Here is a 9,050-nt window from a genome sequence, read left to right on the forward strand (position 1 = left end):
CCCTTTTCATTTAGATGCATTCGTACACTCATATATTTGTCATTCGCGATATTGCATGTGGCAGCTGGAAGTTCTACATAAATACCTCTGCAGGCCAAAGCCTTTGGCTTTGCTGTCAGAGGTGCCAAATTATTACAAATTCATTTTACTTACAAATTCACCCAAAGCGTGATTGTGTGACAGGTTAATAATGTGTCGCAAGCTGGTGTGAACTGCTCTTATGTGAACTGTGAGATCTAGTGTAACAACTTAGTGAGCTACAGTGTTATGATGACAGGAAAACAACCCAAAAGGATACACATATGTTTCTTCTTTTGACAGTGACTATATACATCCTTTCTGGAATGTTCCGGAATATTTTAAATAGGAAGCAAGCAGGCTAATCAGATGGAGTTGGCTTTCTATAGTAGAATCTTCTAGCGAGTTGGCTCTTATACACAGCAGTTGTCATGGATATGTTTCCATTTTTACACGCAATGAGTTATTTTTTTTCTTTCTCGCAACTTATCAAATGGGAAAAGTGTAGCAGTTCCTGTCTTGAACTGGTTGGTAAAGAGTTATAAAAATGTCACGAAAGATATGACAGCTATCATTATTCAGCTGGAAATCTGAGGGGAAAAAAAACAAAGTTTTATTATATTCAACTTTTCAGAAGTGTGAGTCAAAACATTGTAGGAGAGCGTATAATAAGTCAAAACCATGCAACTGAAGGGCTTGTCATCTCTGTTGCTAAATGAGTACATCCCACCCCATCACGGAAGACTGCACCTCTACTCCATTAACATAATATCAGCACTCTCAGCTGGATATACTGCCCTTATGTTTTGTGGGATATTTTTGTACTGAAGCTTTACAAGAGGAAAGGCGTAAATAAGGCAATAACAACAGACAATTGGCTAAATATAAAATTTGTCAATCACATAGCAAAGCATGACTGTATATATAAATTCAATGGTCAAGGAACACTAAGAAGTGAAAAGAAAAGTATTTTTTTGGAATCTCCCACGGAGGTGACTGGTTCTGCGAAACACATTTAAATCTATGAACCGGCAGATGTGTGCAACAGTAGAGAAGTGCAATAGAGAAGATTCAGAAGATCTCTGGGAGATAAGTCCAAGTTGAATTATGTTTCCCCAATCCGGTCATTAACCTTGTGTGATGACTGTCTGTTGTGTTGCCTCATGTTTGCTAATAAATCCCACGTTACCCGACTACCGCTTCTGTCCTGCTTGCCCCGCTCCGTGCCCGAGCGAAACGCCATGACATATATTTTTGTAAAAATTTTTGTAATCCTGGCAGTTCCTCATAATTTAAGTAGTTACGTTAATGTGTATATTTCCTAATCTCGTGTCAGTGAATTGCGAAACCTAATGTTTGTAATGTTGTTTGTAAGCTTATCTTGCTATGGACATTCCTGTCGATGTTCTTTTACCATACTTTCTATAATTATTCATTATCGCTAACAAAAAAGAAATATGAACTGCAGGAGTACTAGTACTTTTTACAACGATTGAAGAGTTGCAACCTTTAATTTTCAGACGTGAGAGACTTCACTGAGGAAATACGATAAAAAGACATCTCAAATTTTGGTAAGCAGTGACTTTGTAAATTACACGTTTTCTAATTTTTATTGTTACTGTAAAAACGTGTCTAACTAAAAAGAAAGTACTATATGCAAAATGTTGGTAACTAGGTTTTTCTTTTAGCATTTTTTGGACCCTTAAGACTTTTCTGCAGGTATACAACTACAGACTAATTGCTTTATTTAACTTATTATGTTTCTCAAAATACGGTCGTAAAATGGTTTAAAATAGCATAAACTGTATTTGCTAAAATAAAATATTTTAGGTAAAATATTCACTTTTGCACTTGAAACACTTGTGTAATTCACATAAATGATGCAACCTGCATGCTGTCTGTTCGTTCAAAAGCAGTAAGAGCAAAACTGCAGCACAAAATTAAAGAAACAAAAAAAGCGGAGTGTGGGCATGTTTCCAAAAAGCATTGGCTCTAATTACACGTTATCAACTTACACATTTAGAACCATGCAACTGAATGGTTTCAACTATCAAAACCAAGATGTTATATTAAAAAACAGCATGTGAACTTTCTAGAACTGTTTTATAATCCTTTCTCCTTGGGTCAATGCTGGTTCCATGTCTGTTTAAAACATATTCTAGAATTAAAATGCCTGTGATTTTGTATGGTTAGAAAAGATCAAATGATCGTTTTCTTGGGAAGTGGATGATGAAAGGAGCCTTGCCCTTTCTGAGAAAACTCTGGGAAGTCTGGATCATCTAACCTGGCTACAGCTGGTTTCAGAAATAACATGAGCACGTCATTCAGAAGAAAAAGTGAAGAGCAGTTGTGTCGGACAGTGAGCTGAATACCAAATGTTTGCTCGTATTCCCCCGCTCCTGCTCCGCCGTAACTACGAGATGGAAGGCTGACAATCCAACAACAACACTCTTCATTCTATTTGCTCTTCGGGCCACTTTTATTTACATTGCATCCCTGAGAACTTAGATGAAGTTCCAGGTTAAATCCAGCTCCTTTGCGTCTTAGCTGGGCTTTGCATTTAAACCAGCTCTGTAAACACAGGCAAAATCTGGCTCAACCAAAAAGTAGGTCAACATTTTTTTGCTTTGGGGTGACATATGAATCAATTCACCATTTCAAAGACGCCTTTGCTGAACGTAATGCAGATCAGGTTAATACTGCATGGTTTGGTCCAAAAGATACAATTATGAAATATGTCAACATATTATAAGACATTTGTTGAGAAGGTAGCTAGAAGTCGCAGGTAGAAAAAAATGGTCAGCTGATGCAAGTTTTTCGGTTGAGCTCCAGTTATCTCGTTCGTTGGGTAACTGGGAATACATTTGTTACTGGCAGTGCTTAAAGGGTAGTTATGTACAAGAACAGGAAAGGGATCTCATACGTAAAAAAAAAATAAATAGCATCCACCATGTTATAAGGCATATCAGAATATTACAGTCATAACCATACACTTTTATTATTTTTTCTCCACAAACGGCAGTATAAACGGGGTCCGGCTGGCTGAGGATGCGGCGACGGTGTCTCTGGGAGGTCATTCAGGTGAGGCTCCTAGGAATCATCCATCATTACAGATGACTTTCCCACTTGCCTTGCAGGATCCTTGAGGTTGGGTGATGCGCTCTCTATCCCTCGATCCCTGTAAATGTCTTCTTCTATTCCAGGTGCTGGCTGAAGGATGGCTAAATGACTGATGATTACAGGAGGATGGCTTTTGCTAGAAATCCACGTCCATCCATCCATTTTCTGTACCCGCTTGTCCTACGCAGGGTCATGAGGGGTGCAAAACCCATCCCAGAAGCTACCGGTACAGGCAGAGAACTACCCCAACCCACTTCAGCAAATCCTTACCCAACTCCCTCCATCCATCCATCCATAATGAAGGAATCATTCTTTTGAACTGGTTCTTTTCAGCATATCGGTCAAACGGTATTTCAAATCCAAAAGAATCCATCTTTTGTACATCCACATATTGCACAGGTCAAAGTCTTAGATTCTAATAATATATAAATTATCATATAAAAACAGCCTCTTTTAATTCACTTACATTTGCTTTTCATAGACTGTCTGTAGCCATGTTGCCTTCAGTGCCCCTCTGCATAACGTAATCTGTTGTATTTCTGCTGTGTCCCTGCTTGGTTTTTCAGTAACACATTAGTCGTGTTATAGCAGGACTGACTGTAAATGGAAAAATACATTTTAATTTAGGATAAATACAGTTGATTCCCATTTCAGCAGAATACCCAGTTTTGTTTTCAATATCATTACCATCTACAAAAAACAAGTGAAACATATTAGGGATGATTTACTCTGTAAATATGGATCCAGCAAGAGACATAGAGGAAGAAAGTGGTTGGGGGGGGGGGGGGAACAAATACATGGAAGAATAAGAGGAAGCTATGCGATTGGAATAAGAGCAACAGTGAATGTCTGAAGCCAGAGAAGGAGCAGCCTTGTAGTGTTTGCGGCTTTATCCAAAGGCAACTTGGTGTCACACCAAGCAGACATCGACCCAAACGGCACAAGGCACCTCATCCCGTTCTTAGATGAGCAAGATGGAAGAGAGAGATGGAGTGAGAAGAAACGTGCAGCCCTTTGCTGTTCTGTGGTGTAACATGACATGTCACCTCCCCGCTGCAGTCACAGGCTTCTTTGTGGCACCTCCCTGGATGTCCTCACTTATCCTGTCAACACGCTCCCCCTTCCACAACCGAAAATTAAGGATATATTTACAGTGTGGAGTAAACTAAATGCCCATATTGGATGCCATGAATGCTGGATGGGTAAATATATTTATCCTGAGAAAAGCAGAGATTGGATTAGGCATGGTAAAGGACACCTTCGCAGGTTTAACGCCAGGGAAGAGAGGAGAAGAAATGTGGGTGAGAACTTGTGGCTAAATCCAGGAGTAATGGTGGGCTAGCAGTATTATATATGTGTATGTGAGTGCGTGTGTGTGTGTGTGTGTGTGGATGTGGTCATGTTTGTGTTACATTTTGAGGACCAAATCCTCAGAATGTGATAAAAAAAAAACTTATATTAACATTTTTTTTTTTTCGGTTCCCACAAGAGGAAACTCAGTTTTAAAAAGATCTGTCAATGCAAATCTAAAAATGACTTGTATTTTGTTTGGTTGCTTGTTTGGTTAGGGCTGGGTAGAGTTAAGTTTGTCATTTGAGGATTAGAGCTTTCCCCAGACAAATGAATTGAGAGTCCCCACAAAAATATAATTACAAACCTGTATGTGTGTGCATGCAAGAACGTTGAAGCATATTGCAGCATTTCCAATTCAGTCCTGAAATGTATAGTATAACACATTCTATAGAGGCATAAGGTGTTACTCTCTAACAGCGCATTTATTTATGCGAAAAATTTAACATACCTCAAAGGCAAAATGAGGCATCTTTTACTCCTCCCCATTGCTAGCGTTTTTAGGTCAATGTGTTATGTGTGACAAAGTACGCTTGTCGGCTAAGAACTCCTGGCGGTGTTTGGTAGAATGACTATTTTGAGACATGCATAAAGTATTTTGGTGGTTCAATGCATGTTGGAGGTGAGATTAACTATTGGGCCATGTTGGTAATGCACGCTGTGTGAAGAGTTTTTAAAGAATGATTGCAGTATTGATAAACATGTGTTAGTAGTACTGTAAAACTGTAAAAACTACTTTTTGTGTTAGCAATTACGAGGGGAAAATGATATAAGTGTCTAATTTATTTATGGTGGCAGGTTACTGTTTCCTGGAAAATAAAACAGATTCTGTAGAGGTATTTTCCAATTGCAATTAAAAGAAGTGAATTGTGAAGCTTTAACAATAAGACTGGACAGTACAATCAAAAATATTTCCTGAAATTGGCAACTGTGAAAAATTAACTTATTTGGCATCCCATGGTAGAAAAATTGCCATGAAAATAGCAGATGGTAATGATTATACTCAGCCCTCCCAATGTTCCCTTTATCACAAAACACCAGTGAATGCAGGTTTAGGAAAAAAGAAAGCTAAATAAGGAAGCTGTAGCTCTATCGCCCCACTGGACGAAATGCTCTTTTGTTGTTGGTTTTATGTGCAGGCAATGAGGTGTGTTGTGAGGCAGTCATTGGCTCCAGTTAATGATTCTGTCTGTCATTGAAGGGGACATAGAGCGTGGCACCCCAGAGTTGCTGTAAACAGTGACAGGTTCTCCTAAGTCATGTCCATTATACCGATGGAGACTTCACTGTTCTGTCTGCTGTCTTATGTTATTCATTGCCCCATGGTCATAAGGGGTACCGGTAAGTGGGTCTTATGGGGAATAGTGATATTGTGGATATAAGATGTGGTTTTGCCTTGTTTATCAGTTACGGAAATGAGAAAAGTCTCTCCTTCCTGGGTGTTTAGATGAGCTTGGGGTTCATCACTAAATGTTGACGTTATTTCAAGCCTGGGAGCCTCTTGCCTCGCCTACAGTGTGCGAGGTTCCATCTCATGATGAAAGGAACAGACGGAGTTGCGACGTGTGTTGTTCAGCTTGACAGCAGTTCAGTGAGCTGCAGATATTATTGCCTTTAATTGCGTTATCAGCAAAAAATAGCACATGAAGTTTTACTTTATACTTCCACAACCAAGCAAGCTTAGCGAGATTTCTTGCTCAAAATATTAATATCCCCTCTAGCCCCTCCAGTCTTTCATCAAGTGTTAACAGGATCCCAGTTCAACAGTAAACTTTTTTGAATTCCAGGACAACATGAAATCTTAATTAATAAAACTTGTTGCAAGACAAGGTGCTTTCCGAGATATACTGTACTGGCAGAACTTGTATACAGTCTATAATTTCTCTTATAGCTTCTTAGAACACACTAGAAGGAAAATAGCTCTTAAAAAAATCCTAAATATTAAAATTAGACTGTTAATTTCCATTGCATGCTTGTTCCCTCCATATCTCAGAGACATTCTATTCAAGTGAAAGAATGTACCTAAGGTGCTGTAGGAAATAGTGTGTGAATGCGTGTGTACGTGTGCATCAGTGACTTGTGACTGCCTTGTGCCCCTACGTCAGATGTGTTGCTGTCTTCAAAAGGCTCTGGCTGACTGTTACCTCTCGAGGATAAAGACATCTGTGGAAGTGATTGAGTGAGAACGTTCAGCTAGGGAATTTCACTTAGCGGCGTTCAGGGGCTATTCTTTACCCGAGGCTAACGTGGGCCAGGCTTACAAAAGCAGATGGGAAGGAGTAGCAAGCTAGCCGCAGGCTATTCTTAAACCTGAATTTAGGCATTGAAGCCAAAAGTTTATTAAATTGCTGTCAGTGTTATCAAAATAGAACACCGAGTTATCAGCTGTCTGTGTTATCCTCTCCAAAATGATCCTCCCACTTTTATAATATGAGGTCATAATTTACTCAGTGCTTCAACAGACTACTCCCCCAAATAATAATTAATAATGACTGCCAAATCAATGTTAATGACACACAAAGTGGTCCTTGAAAGAGTATTCTACCTTGAAAAACTATAAATAATTCATGGTCATACGGAATGGAAATCCATGAGCTTGGTCAAAACCATTGAAATTATTGTTTGCGGCTATAAGCAATCGTTCCTCTGAGCTTGTGTGTAAAAATCCCAGTTACGCAGTGAGTTTTATCAATAAATAAAGATGGTGACTGGTGGTTTGGAGGTAGAGATGGGTGGAGTTCATGAAAGGACAGCTTGAGAGAAGGTGTAACCTGCAAGGGAAGGGAACGGAGAGACCCAAATGCAGCGCTGGAAATCTGAGGCAGGGGTTTGCAGGGATCCGAGATTTCACAGGCGTAGCCTGACAACAAGCAGCGGAAAGCACAGGATGCAGCATATAGCTGTGTGTCTGGAGTGGCATCAATCATGCAGTTCTGGGGAGTTCGAATAAATACTGCATGACCTTACATCACCATTCTTCCATACTTTTGTGCGAGAAGTTCTGCTATCCTTATATGTAATTATTCTAAGTGTGCTTATTTGGGAAAATAAAAGTATTTACAGTTAACTATTAAAAGGAATGATAGCTCACAATGGCATACTTTTCTGGGTGAAATTCAGACTAGAGTATAAGCAACCACTTGCTATGTGAATACTGTTTTGGTACAATTTGCTGGATACTGAATCTTCAAATGAAGGGGTAGCAGTGCAGCATCACAGGCATATTCAACGCAGAAAGATTCTCTAGTATGGGCACAATTATATATATATATATATATATATATATATATATATATATATATATAATTGTGCCCGTATATATATAGAGCCCTGCGATGGGCTGGCCCCCCATCCTGGGTTGTTCTCTGCCTCGTGCCCGTAGCTTGCGAGATAGGCTCCGGACCCCCCACGACCCAGTAGGATAAGCGGTTTGGAAAATGGATGGATATATATATATATATATATCAGGCTCACAAAACCACACAAGAGGAGACACATGCACTCTGGAAAATGCAGGGGTAAGAGTAGAAATGAGGAAACCGCTGAAATAAGTCCAGCAATTAATCTGAATGATCCACTGTTAGTGCTGAAGAGGAGGGAGCCCAGGCACAGAGTGTGGCAGCATTACAGAATTGAAGACCAACTCACACTATCCAGGGTCTGCTGTTGAACCAGTCTGTGACCCTCACTGGAATAAGTGGTAAACGTCTAGATGGATATTAAATTTATTGTAAATAGAACATTAAAATGCATTTGTTCTCTTGTTGGCAAGTTCAGAATTAGACAGTGACATTCAAGTGTTGTAATAAAAATAAATGTCCCCATATATGTGTCCTGACCCATCCACTGTACCAGTGTGTGTCCTGACCTATCCTCTGTGCCAGTGTGTGTCCTGACCTATCCTCTGTACCAGTGTGTGTCCTGACCCATCCTCTGTGCCAATGTGTGTCCTGACCCATCCACTGTACCAGTCTGTGTCCTGACCCATCCACTATACCAGTGTGTGTCCTGACCCATCTCTCTGTGCCAGTGTGTGTCCTGACCCATCTCTCTGTGCCAATGTGTGTCCTGACCCATCCTCTGTGCCAGTGTGTGTCCTGACCCATCCTCTGTACCAGTGTGTGTCCTGACCCATCCACTGTACCAGTGTGTGTCCTGACCCATCCACTGTGCCAATGTGTGTCCTGACCCATCCACTGTACCAGTGTGTGTCCTGAACCATCCTCTGTGCCAATGTGTGTCCTGACCCATCTTTCTGTGCCATTGTGGGTCCTGACCCATCCTCTGTACCAGTGTGTGTCCTGACCCATCTCTCTGTCCCAGTGTGGGTCCTGACCCATCTCTCTGTCCCAGTGTGGGTCCTGACCCATCTTCTGTGTGAGTGTGTGTCCTGACCCATCTGTCTATGTGAGTGTGTGTCTAGCTTCACAAGGGTCTGCACGTGTGTCTGCCTTACCCTGCACCCCTCAGAGAGATTTGCTGATTTTCCGACTGGCCTCAGACTACTACACCTGTTTAGCACCCTTGGCTACCGGCAACTATGCGCTTGCATCGGCCTGAGG

General features: G+C 40.7%; 1 long non-coding RNA gene across 1 annotated transcript; it reads left to right on the forward strand.

Annotated features, from left to right (window-relative positions):
- The first annotated feature begins 1,151 nt into the window (after positions 1 to 1,151).
- Positions 1,152 to 7,734, forward strand: LOC125704438 (uncharacterized). The gene is made up of 3 exons (XR_007381134.1): positions 1,152 to 1,589; positions 3,041 to 3,099; positions 3,222 to 7,734. It is a non-coding gene; the product is annotated as an uncharacterized LOC125704438 (long non-coding RNA).
- Positions 7,735 to 9,050: the final 1,316 nt, after the last annotated feature.

The sequence above is a fragment of the Brienomyrus brachyistius genome, chromosome 12 (assembly GCF_023856365.1).
Source record: "Brienomyrus brachyistius isolate T26 chromosome 12, BBRACH_0.4, whole genome shotgun sequence".
Taxonomy (NCBI): Eukaryota; Metazoa; Chordata; class Actinopteri; order Osteoglossiformes; family Mormyridae; genus Brienomyrus; species Brienomyrus brachyistius.